The sequence below is a fragment of the Hemiscyllium ocellatum genome, chromosome 15 (genome assembly GCF_020745735.1).
Source record: "Hemiscyllium ocellatum isolate sHemOce1 chromosome 15, sHemOce1.pat.X.cur, whole genome shotgun sequence".
In the NCBI taxonomy this organism is placed as follows: Eukaryota; Metazoa; Chordata; class Chondrichthyes; order Orectolobiformes; family Hemiscylliidae; genus Hemiscyllium; species Hemiscyllium ocellatum.
This window is the reverse complement of record NC_083415.1, coordinates 57,527,087-57,545,716: the sequence shown is the minus strand read 5'-3', so window position 1 is coordinate 57,545,716 and position 18,630 is coordinate 57,527,087. Positions and strand designations below refer to the sequence as shown.

General features: G+C 44.2%; 1 protein-coding gene across 4 annotated transcripts in view; it reads left to right on the top strand.

Annotated features, from left to right (window-relative positions):
- Positions 1–18,630, top strand: part of LOC132822994 (protein CBFA2T1-like) — a 169,268-nt gene that overhangs the window by 50,377 nt on the left and 100,261 nt on the right. The window contains exon 2 of one of the 4 annotated variants that reach the window (XM_060836510.1): positions 9,896–9,967. The exons of 2 other annotated variants lie outside the window; for them this stretch is intronic. The gene's annotated coding sequence lies outside the window, so the exon portion shown is untranslated. Of the gene's footprint in view, positions 1–2,849; positions 2,923–9,895; positions 9,968–18,630 lie in introns of those variants that run through there. One more of the 4 variants, XM_060836509.1, reaches the window with a different exon arrangement.

Below are 18,630 nucleotides of genomic sequence, written 5' to 3'. Positions count from 1 at the left end.
AGAAGTGGCAGATGGAGTTTAATTCAGATAAATGTGAGGTGCTGTATTTTGGGAAAGCAAATCTTAGCAGAACTTATACACTTAATGGTAAGGTCCTAGGGAGTGTTACTGAACAAAGAGACCTCGGAGTGCAGGTTCATAGCTCCTTGAAAGTAATGTTGTAGGTAGATAGGATTGTGAAGAAGGCATTTAGTATGCTTTCCTTTATTGGTCAGAGTATTGAGTACAGGAGTTAGGAGGTCATGTTGCAGGTGTACAGAACATTGGTTAGGCCACTTTTAGAATATGGCATGCAATCTTGGACTCATTCCTGTCGGAAGAAAGTTATGAAACTTGAAAGGGTTCAGAAAAGATTTACAAGGATGTTGCCAGGGTTGGAGGATTTGAGCTAAAGGGAGAGGCTGAATAGGCTGGGGCTGTTTTCCCTGGAGCGCCGGAGGCTGAGGGTGACCGTATAGAGGTTTACAAAATTATAAGGGGCATGGATAGGGTAAATAGACAAAGTTTTTTCCCTGGGGTGGGGGACAAGAACTAGACGGCACAGGTTTAGGGTGAGAAGGGAAAGATTTAAAAGAGACCTAAGGGGCAACTTTTTCATGCAGAGGGTGATGCGTGTATGGAATGAGCTGCCAGAGGAAGTGGTGGAGGCTGATACAATTGCAACATTTAAAAGGCATCTACATGGGTATATGAATAGGAAGGGTTTGGAGGGATATGGGCTGGGTGCTGGCAAGTGGAGTGAGATTAGGTTGGGATAACTGGCTGGCATGGACGAGTTGGACTGAAGGGTCTGTTTCCATGCTGTACATCTCTATGACCCTATAACTTAGACTTATATAGCATCTTGCATGACCACCAGATATTGCAAAACCAACTAAATACCTTTGAAGTGTAGTCACTGTGGAAATTGGAACACCCAGAGGGAACCCACTGACATGGGGAGAATGTGCAAACTTCACATAGATAGTCACCCGAGGATGGAATTGAACCCAGGTCCCAGCACTGTGAGGCAGCAATGCTAACCACCGAGCCTCACCATAGAATCCATACAGTAGATTCCCATAGTTAGAAATGTGATCATGACCTGATAAATTGTCTTTGTGATGTTGATAGAGGGATAAACATTGCTAGCAACTGAACCGTCCGCAAGAGGGAGAAGGGAGGAGCGAATAATATCGATACAGTTGGGCAAGGGAAGGCAGATTGATTGAAGTCTGATCCCAGAATGGTCTGATTGTGCTGGATGGAGGAGAAAGTGAGGACTGCAGATGCTGGAGATCAGAGCTGAAAATGTGTTGCTGGAAAAGCGCAGCAGGTCAGGCAGCATCCAAAGAGCAGGAGAATCGACATTTCGGGCATGTGCCGAAGAAGGGCTCATGCCCGAAATGTCGATTCTCCTGCTCTTTGGATGCTGCCTGACCTGATTGGGCTGAATGGTCTGTTTGTGGCTGGAGATTGGGATATTTGGAACAGGCCCTTTAGCATATTCAATGCCCAAGCAGGGAATGGACGCAGAAACCTAGAACAAATTAGGGTTTGGCTTCCCACGCCCCTCCTGACAGCATCTAAACTGAGTATCCCTGGCCAAACTGGCCATAAACAGGTCCAGGCAGTGGGCTGTGGAGGGGGTCATTAGGGTCGACTGTCTGCCCCTCTTCCCCGGTTTTGTTAGAGCCCGGGTGTCCTTGGAGAAGGAGCATGCGGTCTCCACCAACACCCTGGAGTTGTTCAGGGAGTGGTGGGCGCTGCAGGGAGTGGAGTGCATCATTTCCCCCTCCAACTCTATTTTGATTTAGTCCTTGCCCTCCCTTTCTCTGTTTGATCACACAGCATTGCCCTTTGATGTGAAGGGCACTGCTTGTCACAGGCCACTCGGGTGTTTCATTTCTTCCTGGTGGTGGAAACCGAATAAAGATTCGTGCACCTTGTGTCTTTCACTGTGTCTCACACCTGCACACACACACGGGTGCTGGGGAAAAATAAGCACTACCGCAGTTAGGCGGCAGTGTGGGGAGAGGGAGAAAGAAGGGGAAAAAAGAAAATTAACAGGAGGGTCGGGGTTCTGTTAAAAAAATCTAAACTGAGTGTCCTGACTGAAATCCATCGACTCAGTGCAGAGCAAGGGACTGAGCCTGGGTTCACCTTAGCTGTGCGACTCACTGCTCATCTGCAGCAGGGGTGTGTGGAAATCATTTATGTTTTCTGAAATCCGAAAAGCCTGAATACTTACAACCCCAGAAACAAACCCCAGAAACAAATCCCAGAGCCCTCCCTCGAAGCCGTCAGCTGGACTGAGACGATTGGTGTCTGCTCAAAAGAAAACTCCAGTGACCAAGAGAGAATGGAAAGTACTCGAGCAGTTCATTCATTTTTTTTGCTGTTGCTGAGCTAGTATCTCATGCAGCCAGGAGGAAGATGCTGTCTGCAAATGAGGTTAATATGTTAAAGGAATCAACGTCTAGACTCCAGGGCTGATTGGCCAAGGCGTTATGGAAGGGGGCATGTGTTTAGTGACATCACATATCAACCAGGTCTTGGAATGATATGTATTTGTGACGAGGAAGACAGGGGAATCTGAAACTGGTCACTTCGGCTACACACACAGGACCCATCTGGGCTCCATCTGTACTGCAAGGTCTATACTTCCTAATATTTACAGGAGGGAGGGAATAGGGGGAATTTATTTTTTAAAAAAGAGGCTGCTATTTGCTTCTCAATGGCTCACAGATGTGAGACTGAACACATGCTTAGCATATGTAAGGCAGAAAACAGAGAAGCTGGTAACAAGACCGCATTGAGGAATGAAAGCGAGCGGTGAGGGGCAAGACTGACTCTCTCCCTCAGACATCTCGATATTCAGGGGGATATCTGGACATTTTTAAGGCAGCTCATTCTGCCTTCGGGGATCCGACGGGGAGAAAGGTAAGCCTTTAAAGTCTGCAGTCCTCCCGCGGGAATCTGCCACTACTCCTGGCCGTTTCGAAATGCTTTTTGTGCAAGAAAAATTGTATAAATTTACCAGCAGTTACCTGTGCTCGTAAATAATAGCGATGCAGAATTTGACGGAGTTGTCTCACATTTGACTGCATGGCGGAGGCTGTCAAAGTGCTCAAAATTATTCATTGTTGTCGGGCTGTTTTGTGTGTATTATCTGTGTGTGTCTGTACGTGTGTGTATGTATGTATATCTGTATGTGTCTGTGTATCTGTATATCTGTGCATGTATCTATGTGTGTATATTATGTGTGTGTATTTGTGTCTGTGTGTATCAGTGTACAGTATATCTGTCTGTATACAGTATATCTATATGTGACTATGTATCTGTGTATACAGTATATCTATATGTGTGTGTATATCTGTGTGTATCTGTATATCTCTGTGTGTGTATCTGTGTGCTGTATATCTATATGTGTGTATCTGTGTATACAGTATATCTATATGTGTCTGTGTGTATATCTGCATGTGCCTGTGTATCTGTGTGTACAGTATATCTATATGTATCTGTGTGTATATCTGTATGTGACCGTGTGTGTATATCTGTATGTGGCTGTGTGTGCCTATCTGTGTGTGTTGTGTGAGTGTGATGCTAATTAAATCTCTGTATTCTAATCACTTGGTAGATGCATGGGGGGGGGGGGGGGGGGGGGGGGGGGGGGGGGGGGAGAAGAAAGCTTAATCCTACCGAGGATTTGAATTTTTTTTCTTTCTGCGGCTCCGTGCCTGAAGGAGCTTGTATTGCAGGTGATTGTGCAGAGATGTGTGTGGTTAGATGGGGCTGTGTGAACCTTCCATCTGCTCACTGTCTCCGTAAACGGTGCATTCTTGCAGTGTGTCAGGATCAGGGAGTACTGGGTAGGGGGTTTGCCAAGGTGTCGGGGGCTAGGTGTGTGTGGCGGTACAGTGTGTCAGACAGCTGCCTGGGCAGCAGAGAGGGTGCCCTGCGACTGGCGGATCCCTTTGCAAATTGTTGCAGTTTTCTAGTCAGGCATGTCCAGTGAGAGGCCCAACTGGATGGGTTTCCCCGTCAATGATAGCTTCTTCCCTTCCAGAATTGGCTGTTGCTGGAGAGAGAGAGAGCACATTGTGAGCTGTGTGATATTCCAGGTCAGTCCCCCTGACATCGACTCTGGGAGCAAGCTGAGGACACGGGGTACTTTGGATGCTTTTATTCACGGTCACATACAGATATACACACAGATACATATAGATATACTGTACACACAGATACACACATACACACAGACTCACACAGATATACACACAGATACACAGCCACATACAGATATACATACAGATACACAGACACATACAGATATACACACAGACACATGTAGATATACTGTATACACAGATACACACATATAGATAGAATGCACATAATCTCCATGCATTCCCCCACCCCCATGAGGGGCTTGAACCACTCATTCCCTTCCCCCTTTCCCCTTCAGCTGTAGAACCCGCAGCACGGGAGGCCATTCACTCCATTGTCCGCCTGCCGGCTCTTTGAGGAGCGCTCGTGTTCAGTCCCACATCCATAACCCTGACGTTCCACATTTTCAACACCATACCCACTCCCCTAGAGCACCGTTTACTTTCAACAACCCGGAGAAAATGAGGACTGGAAAGGCAAGGGTCGAGAAAGTGTGGCGCTGGACAAAACGCAGCAGGTCAGGCAGCATCCCAGAGGCAGAAGAGAGGGCGTTCCTGATGAAGGGCTAACGCCCGACTCTTCTGCTCCTCAGATGCTGCCTGATCCGCTGTGCTTTTCCAGCGCCACACTTTTTGACACCAGTTTAAGGGTTGACAGGGATATGGGCCAAGTGCTGGCAAATGAGACATGTTGGAAGGCTGCATTATGTTAGTTGCAATCTAATAAGGCCGCATCCAAGAAACTTCAATTATAATTCTTCAAAATTCACATTTTTAAAAATTGTGGCGGTCTGTCTGTGAGGATTATTTCATTGAATTTTCTTTTACTCTCTGGTATTTTAAATACATTCATTTTAAGATTAAAATAAAAATATTAAAGGACAAAAAAAATTAATAAAAAATAAAAGATTTGTTCTGCAAAATTTGGATTCATTCAAAAGGCCACACACAATGGCCTACAAGGCCGCAGGTTCCCCATCCCTGATTTCGGATGTTCAGTTGGCATGGATGAGTTGGACCGAAGGGTCTGTTTCCTCGCTGTACATCTCTCTGACTCTGTAACATTCAAGACGCTGCCAACTCAGACTGGAGGACTTTCTCCTTGCCCCCTCATCTAGAATGTAGGTTCAACCCAGTCAGCCCCCATTTGGAGAGCCCCTTGTTTTTGTGCTGTTGATTTGGGGTTGGGTTGTACAGAGGACCAGAGGTGGACTCCCTTCCGCATCAAGTACTATAAACATTTTTCACAAGCTCAGAATGCCCTAGAACATTCTGCTTGAGGTGCCATTTGGAATGCCCTCACTGTATCTCAGAGGAAAACATGGAGTCACCTTTGTGCATGGCAAGATCCAACAAACAGCAATGTGGGAATGTTTAGATAATCTTTTTATTCACCTTTTCAAAAGGGAACGTGAATATAACTGGCAGCATTTGGTGCCCATCCCCAATTACCATTGAATCAATAACTGACTGGCCCATTTCATTGGGCAGTGAAGAGTAACCACATTGCTGTGGGTCTGGAGTCAACTGGAACAGCTAGGAAAGGCAACATTCTCTGTAGCAAATCAGGCAGGTTTTAATAACAATTCGTAATAGCTTTACGATTGTTATTTTTTGCATTCAATCCCAACGTTTGAGAATCAATTTGAATTCCCACCAGCTGTGTTGGTGAGATTTGAACCCACAACCCAAGGACACGTGCTTCCTTTGTCTGTTCTTCTCCCTTTTAAAACTGTTGTTGTGTTCCAAAGTTCCAAAACTGGCATTTGGATGGGTATATGAATAGGAAGGGTTTGGAGGGATATGGGCTGGCTGCTGGCAGATGGGACTAGGTTGGGTTGGGATATCTGGTCGGCATGCACGGGTTGGACTGAAGGGTCTGTTTCCACGCTGTACACCTCTATGACTCTATGACATGGGATGCTCTGGATCCCCAGTCCAGTAACATTCTGGCTGAAAACAAGACGCCTCTGACAGCTCAGTACTGCATTGGTCTGTCAGCTTGGATTTTTTCTGTACACACCTCCATTCACAGACTCAGTCAGATTACTGCCCAAGTATGTAGTCAGCATGTAGCTCACATATTTTATGACTGAGCCGAAGAATTAATAAGAACAACATAGAATCATAGAGATGTACAGCATGGAAACAGACCCTTCGGTCCAACCCGTCCATGCCGATCAGATGTCTCAACCTGATCTTGTCCCACCTGCCAGCACCCGGCCCATACCCCTCCAAACCCTTCCTATTCATATACCCATCCAGATGCCTTTTAAATGTTGCCATTTTACCAGCCTCCACCACTTCCTCTGGCAACACGCAGTGCATTGTGTAGCAGCCAATGCCATGTCCCTTTGCAAGCTCTTGCTTCCAGTTGCTTAAACAAGCCAATGAAAACCTTTCCTGCAGTGCGTGCAGCAACATCTAGATCACACTCCACAGGCAGTATCGGAGTTGCTGCAAATTACCTTCGTTCTTCCATTCTTCGCATTGCAACTCTTCAAGAGAGTGTTGTCAAGTAGATAATGAGACTCGCTGCCAAGAATAATGACCCACCTGAGAATGGCAAGAGAGGAGTGTTGCAATTGGGGCAAGTGGCAGGAGAATGGGGTTAAGAAACATATCAGCCATGTCTGAACGGCACAGCAGACCCAACGGCCAAATGGCCTAATTCTGTTCCTCTGCCTCATGGTCTAATAATCAAAGTGGTCCCCAGTCACAGGGCTGTTGCAGAGTTAATCAGGTCAAGAGGGGTTTGTCCATGCACTTCATATCACTGTAATTGTAGCCTACAAATCTAGACATTGCTGGTAAGAAGGTAGTAGATGCTTTGGAGCAGAGTGTCAGGAAGACCAGCACTCTTGTATTGAAGGAGCATCAAGAAGAGCTAATCAGTGAAAATTAAATGGTCTTTCTTGTCACCATGCCCATAACTCTTTGTCTCCAATCTCCAGTCTAAATCCATCCTAGATCTCATGGGTCATACAAAACTGTGCGAATGTCAACCTGCTAATTAAATGAGTCAACATGAATTAGATGCACCCTTTGCTGTGTGACTATAACCTCCATGACTGGCAAAGTGCAATAGTCTCCATTAATGCAATAAATTTTATTTAATTCATTCTCAAGGTTTGGGAAAAGCCAGAACTAAAGGGCCTTCTCTGTTGACCCTGAAAAAATAGCTGTCTTCATGTAACCCCTTTACGTGGCATTGCATTGAAGTTACACAGTACAGAAAACAGGCCATTTGACCCAACAGGCGCTTGCTGATGTACTCCCATCTGTCCTTCCCTTAGTCCTATCACAGGGCGGAGGGGTAGCACGGTGGCTCAATGGTTAGCACTGCTGCCTCACAGAGACCCGGGGTTCGCCTCCAGCCTCGGGCAACTGTCTGTGTGGAGTTTGCACGTTCTCCCCGTGTCTGCGTGGGTTTCCTCCGGGTGCTCTGGTTTCCACCCACAATCCAAAGATGTGCACATCAGGTGAATTGACCACGCTCAATTGTCTGTAATGTTAGGTGCATTAGGCAGGGGTAAATATAGGGTCGGGGTGGGTTACTCTTCGGAGGGTCGGTGTGGACTTATTTGGCCAAAAGGCCTGTTTCCATTCTGAAGGGAATCTAATCTACCCTTCTGTTCACACATTCTCCATTATGTGCAGTTGAGTGTCAACCACTAGAACTGGAGACTTCATCTGCCCCCCACCTCACCTTATGGAGGCATTTCTGGCTAGGCCAGAATTTATTCCCCATCCTTAATTGCCCAGAGGCAATTGAGTCACATGTAGGCCAGACCAGGTAAGGATGGCAGATTTCCCTCCCTAAAGGGCATCAGTGAACCAGATGGGGTTTTTCATAACAATCAACAATGGTTTCATGTCTTAGCAGGATTTGAACTCAGCTGCCCAGAGCATTAGCTGAGTCTCCAGATGAATAGTCTAGCAATAAAGCATTGCGCCGTTGCCTCCTGGGAATGGGGGCACTGGAGCCACATAATGATAAGATTCTTTTCTGAAAGGATGATGCTTTCTTTTCAAATAATCTGGCTACCCTGTGGTGACCTGTACTAATACAAGCTTTTTACTTTTAAAGTTGACATAACCGAACTACAGTGCCCTCATAATGTGGTGGATCTTGACTTTGTGGAATAGTGTAATATGAGCAATAATTAATAGAGAGTTTATTTGCCAATTTCCCCTTTTTTCCATTGAAGTTAATTTTCTATCATCTACTTTACAGTTGCTCAAATTGCTGCCTCTACCCAATAGAAATTCAGAATGTCTTCTATTTATGTAATTTCATTCATATTAGGCAATGGAATAGTTTGAAAGTGAATGACAGTTGTAGTGTAGGAAAGAGCAGCCAATTTGTGCACAGCAAACTCCCACAAATAGCAATGAAGAGGTAAACACTGATTGTAATGTTAACTATGGATAAATAATGGCCACCATTGGTGATCCTGCTTGCAATTGTTTAGACTCCAAGCCTTGAAATTCCATCACTGCATCACTCCAACTCTCTGTTATCCTTTACAACATTCATTAGAATCTACCTGGTTGATCAAGTTTTTGGTTCCCTGATCTAATATGTGGCTGGGTTTCATATTTTGCTTGGTAATTAATCCGTTGAGGTGCTTTGGGACATTTAATGACTTAAAAGTTCTGCACAAATGCAGCTTGTTCAGTTTCACCTCTGAACAGTCAAAAGTGCTGACCTTGCTATTAATCAACAAAGGTAGTGATTTTGATTGGAATGGAGTCTAGAGACCTCTGACTCCTGCTGTGTTTATGTCAGCACTGTCTGCTCTCAGTGTAGCAATTCAGTTGGTACCGCAGTCAGCAGTGATCAGAGGCGAGTGTGACTGTGTGGATTCAGGTACAGTGGCCTTCACAAGTCTATGGTCTTGATGCCATGACACATTGCTGATGTTGTTACTTTGAGTGTGTACTATACAAGGAATAACATGTCACTTCCATCATTTGGTTTTAGTGGAAGCAGGTCAATGACCTTTAATGGCCTTTACCCTGTTGTCCAGCCAACTAGACTCTAATGCAAAGCATCTTGTCAATTGTTATTGATCTGAGGAAGCTTCCACTATAATACCTATTACTTTCTCACTGCTTTGCACTTTTAAATGTCTTTTTCTTCTACCTCTATAATGTTGCCCATTTCTACCCTGTTACTGACTAAACCCTCATCGCCAGTAGATTCACCCATGCTTGCTAGTTCCTTCGCTCTCTCTTCTCTGGTAACTTCAACCTGCCCTGAACTCCGTCATACCTATGATGCCCTCTATCCCTCACCTGCTATCTGTGTGCATATTGGCACCTTGTAATTCAACCGTTACATTTAAAATTCTGATCTTTGACTGTTCCTTCCTGAATTGGTGGCCATATGCCTCATCTGTGTGTGTGTGTGAAGCCTTGGAATGGTTTCAGAAAAATTCTTCACTGTGACTATCTCAATGCGTGTTGGTCTATGTATCATAATCTTGTGGACGTCCATGAATACACAAAAAAAACATGATTATTTTTCAAATGGTTTTGGCACTTATGTTGATATCTCGCTGCAAAAGGGGGTGAAATTCTATGGGGATTAAGATGAATGAAAGGCATCTACAAATTCTTGCAAATTAATTTCAATACAGTGCCAACGCCGCTCCCTTATTCTACAGATATCAAAAGAAGGCAGTGCACTTGCTTTACATAGTTAACAGAAAGTTTTTTTTTTCTTTTTTTTCCCCTGCCAGTACGTTGCTGTAGTACAGTGTCTGTGCTACTCTGCCAGCAATCCAAGGTCCTGGACTATTGATGTCGAGTATGTGAGTTTACATTCCACCACAATACAGTCGATATTTGAGTCCTCAAGCTGCTATGAATTCAGTTTGAAAAATCAGTTGAAGTGATCGTGAAGCTCTGGGACCTCCCCTCTCCATTGCAGACCCTGATGCCAGACCTTTCACAACCCTTGACCCAGAGATGTGCTTCCCTCCTGTATATCTGTGCCACCATCGGGACTGCCTATCTCTATGTCTGTAACATTACTCAACCCTGCCCTTACCTGTATTCATTTGGTGCTGTAATCCAAAACTCACACCCACCTGCTCTAAATTGCACATGGAAAATAGGAGCAGGAGTAGGCCATTCAGCCCTCTGAGCCTGCTACCCCATTGAATATGATCATCAAACTAAACACCCTGTTTCTGCTTTCTCCCCTTGTACTTTAATCCCTTTAGCCTTAAGAAACATCTCTAAAGGTAAAGTCACAACAGTTTTACAAGATCATAGGACTGCTCTTTCGTGAGAGAGAGAGTGAGACAACTGGTAGTGGTTTGATCTGAGGGTCACCGTGCCTCAGGCGAGTGGAGACGTTGAGAGGGAGAACCCTTCATGATAACTTCAGCCAGTGCAGGAAATGAATCTACGCTGTTGGCGTCACTCTGCATCGCAAACCAGCCATCCAGCCAACTGAACTAACCAGTTAGAGAGAGCCTATTTCAATTGGAGAAGGACAGAGACTTAAGATGACTCCAAGTGACAAATAGAGGGACATTTCAGAGTATTTTAAGAGCAGAAATTCCCAGGGCTGTGTAGAAAGTGCAGGAGAGTGAAATAATTAAACTTTTCACAAAACGTGATGGGCTGAATGGCCTCCTTCTGTACTGTACCATTTTCTGTCCTGCCTAAATGGCCAGCAACTACCTTTCAGAAATGACTTGTTTTATGTGAAGTGCTGTGAGGTTACAATATAAATGCAAATCTTTCCCAGATCAGACCCCTAGCTGTGCAAGGTGTTGTTGGGTTAAGAGTACTCTGAGGTTGTTACTTTTTTTGCTAACGATGGGCATGGCCACAAGATGTAGGAGTGCATGTCCTGTGAGTGATCGCTGGAAGAATGCGAGCAGGTTTCCTCCCAGTTGTATTTTGCCTTCTTCATGCTTTTGTTGTTGAACGGGGAATGGAGTGGGTTTGATGGGAGACAGCAAATATTTTCCTGGGTTTGATTGTCCATTAGCAGTTGGAAAATCACTGGGCTGGATGTTCGAATTGCAAGCGGACTGTTAACAAAAGCTGTTTGCTTTTACCAGATGTTCCCATTTCACTTTATCTCTTTTCATGTTTGCTTTTCCTCAATATTTTAATGTTTTTTTTTCATTTTTTTGTTTAAAACAAATCGATACATTTTATACTTGGGCTCAAGCAAATTTGTAATTACCGTCCTGTGTAAATAATCCTCTCCAAGTAAAGCTGTGGGGACTTTTTGATTATTCTGAATTCATTGGGTTGCCAACACAGGCTGGAGGTACCCGGGGAGGGGAGGTGGGGAGTCGCGGGGAGGTTGGGGGGGGGGGGGGGGGGGGGGGAGGTGGCGGCATCGGTGGAAGTGATGACTGTGAAAAGTGGCAGTGTCACCTGCGCAGGTTGTAACACACATGAAAACAACATGCTTGGGGAACGTGCCTTGTCTTCTGATGCTCCCTGTGATCCTGTCCTCAGCCACTTGGTGCTCCATTTAGGATGAGCAGGGCAATGCCATGTTTCTTCCTCACTTTCTTCACCCTGATGTTACAATGAGCATGAACAGACAGGCACCATCAAACAGGAGCAATCCCACTTCCCGAAATGCTCTCTTTACTCACTGGAAGATCCATGGCAATCCCAATAGACTTCCTGGCCGTCCAATTTGGTGTCTCTCCTGCTTTGGGGGGAGGAATTGGGATATCACAGAATCCCTGGAGTGTGGAAGCAGGATATCGAGTCCACACCAGCCCTCCAAACAACATCCAGCCTAGACCCACCCCCTTAGCCTGCATTGTCTGTAGCTAATCCAGCTAGCCTGCACATTGTAAGAAAATTTAGTATGGCCAAGTGACCTAACTTGCACATTTTTTGACTGAGGAAGAAAATTTGAGCACCTGGAGGAAACCCACGCAGACGCAGGGAGGATGTACAAACTCCACACAGGCAGTTGCCTGAGGCAGGAATCAAACCCAGGTCCCTGGTGCTGTGAGGTAACTGTGCTAACCACTGAGCCATCTTGTCCTGAATGTTCAAAATGCTGAGTGAGCCACATTAGGTAAAAGACAAGATTGAGTGAAGGGGAGAAGGCAACAAAGTAAAGCCAGCAGTGTCTGTTCACTGTTATTGTGTCCCAGTTGCACAGATGTAGAGCTCATAGTCGGGCCAGGCAGCCAAAGTGGTTTCTAATGGTGGAGGTGTTTATATGTGCTTCATGTTCTTCCTGGTATCCTCTTCATCAAACCCAAACAGAATATCCTTCCATTCTTCGCTCCTTCATGCGTTCATCTCCTGTCTCCTTAACAGTCCTCTGCATTGTTCGCCTCACCCATTCCATGTGATAGTGAGTTCCTCATTCTAATCATCCTTTGGAGGATCATCAATGAGAAGGCAATATTTAAGAAATGAAGAACAAGACCATGGACCTTATTCATTCAGATCCTGGCTGTTTGTACCTCATCTGCTTTTATTCCATCTTCCCTGATTCCTTTAGTGGTCAAACATTGACCTCAATGTCGAAAATTTAATTTTTCGCAACACTTGCAAAGTTTTGAAATGAGTTCCAGATTTTTACTACTCTTTGTGTGAATTTTATTTTTGATTTCACCTCAAAATGGCCCAACTCTAATTTTAAAATGGCATCTTTCCCTGGATTTTGCTTCTAAGAGGAAATAATTCTGAATAAAGGTCACATTTTATCAAAACCTTTTGTCTTGCACTCATGACACAGTGGTTCAGTAGTTAGCACTGCTGACTGATAGTGCCAGGGACCCGGATTTGATTCCAGTCTCTGGTGACTGTCTGTGTGGAGTTTTTACATCCTCCCAGTGTCTGCATGGGGGTGCTCTGGTTTCCTCCCACAATCCAAAGATGTGCAGCTTAGGTGAATTGACCATGCTAAATTGCCTATGATTTTCAGGGGTGTGTTAGGTGCCTTAGTCAGGGGTAAATATAGAGTAGTAGGGTAGGGGAATGAGTCGAAGAATGTGGTGCTGGAAAAGCACAGCCGGTCAGGCAGCATCCGAGGAGCAGGAGAGTCCATGTTTTGAACGTAAGCTCTTCATGGGGAATGGGTCTGGTTAGGTTATACTTCAGAGGGTCATTGTGGACTTGTTGGGCCAAATGGCCTATTTTTGCACTGTAGGGATTCTATCAGGACAGTTTGCAAGAAAACCAATTTAAGGGAAATAAAATATGCTAAATTGCCTGTAGTGTTAGGTGAAGGAGTAAACTTAGGGGAATGGGTCTGGGTGGGTTGCGCTTCGGAGGGTCGGTGTGGACCTGTTGGGCCGAAGGGCCTGTTTCCACACTGTAAGTAATCTAATCTAGTCTAATCTAAAAATCTAAAAATGTTGATACAGTACAAGAATCGTTCTGATGAGTGCAAGGTGAAAAGTTTTGACAAATTACACTCTTACACAGTATAAAAACATTCTTCCCTTTACATCGCTATTCTTGTAAGTTGCCCTGATGGATATAAGATGAAAGTATCAACAAAAGTATTTTTCAGTGATACTCAAGTTCTGTATACCAAATAACTTGAGAGGAAATACATAACCTTTACTTATAGAGTCATAGAATCATAGAGATGTAGAGAATGAAACCGACCCTTCGGTCCAACTTGTCCATGTGACCAGATATCCTAAATAAATGTAGTCTCATTTGCCAGCACTTGGCCCAGATCCCTCTAAACCCTTCCTATCCAGATGCCCTTTAACTGTTGTAATTGAACCAGCCTCCACCACTTCCTCTGGCAGCTCATTCCATACACGTACCACCCTCTACATGAAAAAGTTGCCCCTTAGCTCCCTTTTATATCTTTCCCCTCTCACCTTAAACCAATACCCTCTAGTTCTGGACTCCCCACCCCAGGGAAGAGACCTTGTCTATTTACCCTATGCATGATTTTTATCAAACCGTAAATCCTTCTAACATTTTAAGTACATCAGTACAATAATCTTTCAGTGTTCCATTCTTGTGGAAGTGTAAACCAAGTTCATACAAACTGCTGTCATAATTCATCCTATTAGGTTCGGTATCTTCTGGTGAATCTGCACTATGTCTAATCCCTAGGCCTTTCTAAAGGTATGGTTTCTAAAGCAGAACACAATGTTCTTGGTGGGTCTTGACAAGGGCTGTATAAAAACCTTGGCCAAATACTAGCTTGTCCCTGCTGTTTTTGGTCTGAGTCATGCACAAAACAAGGGAAGTGGGTACTCAATATAAGCACCAGCACCGAACTGCTAACACAACATTATTGTCATTATAAAAACTCTTCTTTGAGGCTTATAGAGACCTGGCTGATGTCCTCTTAATGATAAATCTGAAAAAAATTATTATTTTTATTCAGAGCTTCCGTAGGTCTTAGCTCAGGTTGTAGATTTGCTCGCTGAGCTGGAAGGTTCATTTCCAGGTGTTTCGTTACCCTACTAGGTAACATCTTCAGTGGGCCTCAGGCAAAGCAATGCTGAAAATTCTTGCATTCTATTTATGTTTTTGGGTTTCTTTGGATTGGTGATGTTACTTCTTGTGGTGAAGTCACTTCCTGTTCCTTTTCTCAGGTGCTGGTAGATGGGGTCTAACTCGATGTGTTTGTTGATAGAGTTCTGGTTGGAATGCCATGCTTCTAGGAATTCTCGTGCATTTCTTTGTTTGGCTTGTCCTAGGATGGATGTGTTGTCCCAGTCGAAGTGGTGTCCTTCCTCATCCATATGTGAGGATTCTCGTGAGAGAGGGTCATGTCTTTTTGTGGCTAGTTGATGTTCATGTAACCTGGTGGCTAGTTTTCTGCCTGTTTGTCCAATGTAGTATTTGTTACAGTCCTTGCACAGTATTTTTTTTATATGAACCTTCCAGCTCAGCGAGCAAACCTACATCCAAGAGTTTCCATCTCACTATGGTGGCTTTATATATCCGGGAAAAAACCTGATCTGAAAACTCTGCTCACATTTTGGCTGTGACAATTGCACCACAGGAAATGAGTCAATCAACAAGAAGGGTCACTGAACTTGAAATGGGATCTCTCTTCCCTTTTCACAGGTGCTGCCAGATCTCCTGAGCGTGTTAGGCAATTAACTGCATTCTAAAATAAGATTTTAAATCTAGCAACCCCATACATTTTTAAGAAGTCATTTTGCTCTATTTCCCAGCGTTAATAGTTCCTTTAAATCATGGCAGGGTCTGGATTTAATTCCACATTATCACCAGAAACTACATCTGTTCTTCCTGTCCATTACCCCATCTGTTTTGTTAAAGTCCATCCATTAATTTCTGAGACACATTGTTTGCAGACAAACAGACAGAAGGGCAAACAAATTATCTCCACATTCAGTAGTTAAGGGAAAATAGATTTGAATTCGTATAGCACTTAGAATCCCTACAGGATGGAAGTAGATTGTTCAGCCCACCAAGTCCACACTGACCCTCTGCAGAGCATCCCACCCATACCCACCCCATCCCTGTAACTTTGCATTTCTCATGGCTAACCCAGCTATAGCCTGCACTTCCCTGGACTCTATAGCATGGCCATTCCGCCTAACCCGCACATCCTTAGATTGGAAAGAAACCAGAGTACCCGGAGGAAATTCACACAAACATAGGGAGAATGCTCAGACTCCACTCAGACAGTCACCCATGGGTAGAATTGAACCCAGATCCCGGATGCTATGAGGCAGCAGTGCTAACCACTGAGTCACTCCAACAACGTTTTGAAGTGTTTTATAGCCAATGTTGTAGCTTTTTTGATGTGTGATCATTCTTATGGCAGTGAACACAATTTCCACAGAGAATTTCCACAAATAGCAATGTGATCATCAGCTTTTGGATCATCGATCGAGGGACATATATTGGCCAGGATGCAATTGTCTGATTTTTCTTTGAAGTAACACCAATGATTCTTTCACACGGTCTGTGTTGGGGGATGGGTCTTAGTTCACTATCTCACCTGAAAGGCAACACCTCCCACATTCATTGGCAGATTGTTTTCCAGTCCAAAGCCTGTAGAGTGGGAATTGAACTGGCAACCAGTGGCTTATACCAGGGGGAGGATGAGATAGCTATCACTGAGCCACAACTACTATTGTATTCATCAATATGGAACACTGAAGGTTAATTGTTAGGTTAGGTGACTGCAGTGAAAAAAGTGGAAAGTGGGGGGAGGGGTTACACAGTCATAGGAGAGCTGCTTTAGGCTGCATTTCACTAGATTATTGAGTGAAACTGAATCGAGGGCTCACACTCAAGATTGTGATCCAGTGATCCCTAGAACAAAGACATAAGTTGCATTTACATAGACTAGAATAGCAATTTATTGTCACTGTATTTATGAAAGTACAGTGAGATGTGTATAAGTCGCCACAATTCAGCGCCATTTTATGCACAGAAATTATAAAAAGAAATAATGAGGGCAAAGTTCATCTTTTGTTCCCTCCACGGTTCCTGGGTTTCATAACCTCAGGATGTCACAAAATGCTTTGAAGCCAATGAAGTGCTTTTCAAGTGGAGCCAATGTTGTAATTTGGGAAATGCAGCAGCCAGCTTGTGCATGGCACAGCAAGCTCCCACAAACAGCAAAGTGACCACGACCGGATCATCGGTTTTTAATGATAATGCAACGAAACAAAGAGCTGCAGACACTGGAAATCTGAAACAAAAGTTGCTGGAGAAAGAAGGGTTCTGAAGAAGAGTCACTGGAATCAAAACGTTTACTTTGTTTCTCTTTCCACAGACACTGCCAGACCTGCTGAGTTTCTCCAGCAGTTTACTGTTTCTGCTCTGAATAGTGTTGGGTCTGAGGGAGATATTAGCATCTCAAAAAGGGCAAGATTAATCATTGCTCCCGCTTGGTTCCCATCCACCAAAGTAACCTCGATTTCATCCTTAGTGTGACATTTGACTTTTAGATGACCACACATGCGTACTATCAATAAGACTTCCTGTTTCACCTCCATATTTCTCCACCTCAATCCTGGATAAGGCTATTGCTGCTGGAAATCTCTTTTCTGCCTTCCTTACCTCTGGACTTGACTATCTGAGGGTACTCCCAGCTGGTCTTCCACAATCTACTCTCCCTAAAACTTGAGGCCACCCAAAACACTATCGTCCATGCCTTAATTTGCAGCAAGTCTCAAATCCCCTCTCATCCTGGTTGTGTTCACTGACCTACAATGGCTCCTTAAGTAAGGTTAAGATTCAAAAATTCTAACCCTTGAATTCATCTCCTTCCGTTGCCTCACTGCTCCCTATCTCTGTCATCTCTTCTGAGATATCTGTGCTGTTCTAACTCTGGCCTTTGGGCATCACCAATTGTAATTGTCCCACTGGTGCTGGCTGTGCTCTGAGTTGCCTATAATTCCCCCAACCTGCAACCTTTCACCTTAAGACACTCTTTAAAAGTTACCCCTTTATAGATCATAAGACACAGGAGCAGAAGGAGGTCCTTCAGCCCTTGCAGTCTGCTCCGCCATTCAGTGAGATCCTCAACTCCACTTTCCTGCCTTTACCCCATACACCTTGATTCCTTTAATGATTGAAAATCTGTCTCAACCTTGAATATACATAATGACCCCATAATGACAATCATCTGTAGTAATCAAATTGACTACCGTCTGAGAGAGAAACAAATCTCCTCATGTCTGTCATAAATAAAGGGTGATCCCTGTCTTTTTTGATTAGATTTGATTTATTATTGTCACGTGTACCTAGGTACAGTGAAAAGTTTCATTTAGCGTGCAGGTGATACCATGCAAAGATCACATGGTGATGGAACAGAGCGAGGAATACAAGGTTACTGCTGCAGAGAAGGTACACAGAAAGCAAGATCGACATTAGATTTGAGAGATCCATTAACAACAGCAGGAAGATAGCTGTTCTTGAACCTGTTGGTACATGTGTTTAAGCTTTTGTGTCTTCTGCCAACCAGGAGAGGTTAGGAGAGATTACAACGAGGGTGGGAGGAGTCCTTGATGTTGGCTGCCTTCTGGAAGCAGTGAGAAGTGTAGATGGAGTCAGTGGATGGAAGGTTTTCTTGATCAAGCCTTTGGTCATCTGAGATTCACCAGGTTGATTCCGGAGTTGACAGAGTTGGCTTATGAGGAGAGACTGAGTAGACTGGGATTATATTCATTGGAATTTAGAAGAATAAAGAGAGATCTTCTAGAAACATATAAAATTATGAAGGGAATGGATGGGATAGAAGCAGGGAGGATGTCTCTACTGGCAGGTGAGACTAGAACAAGAGGGTATAACCTCAAAATAAGGGGGAGCAGATTTAGGACTGAGTTGAGTAGGAACTTCTTCACTCGTGGATTGTGAATGTGTGGAATTCCCTGTTCAGTGAAGTAGTTGAGGCTTCTTCAGTAAATGTTTTTAAAGCTAAGAAAGATAATTTTTTGAACAGTAAAGGAATTAAGGGTTACGGTGAGAGGGTGGGGAAGTGGAGGCCAGAGAGAGATCAGCCATGATCTTA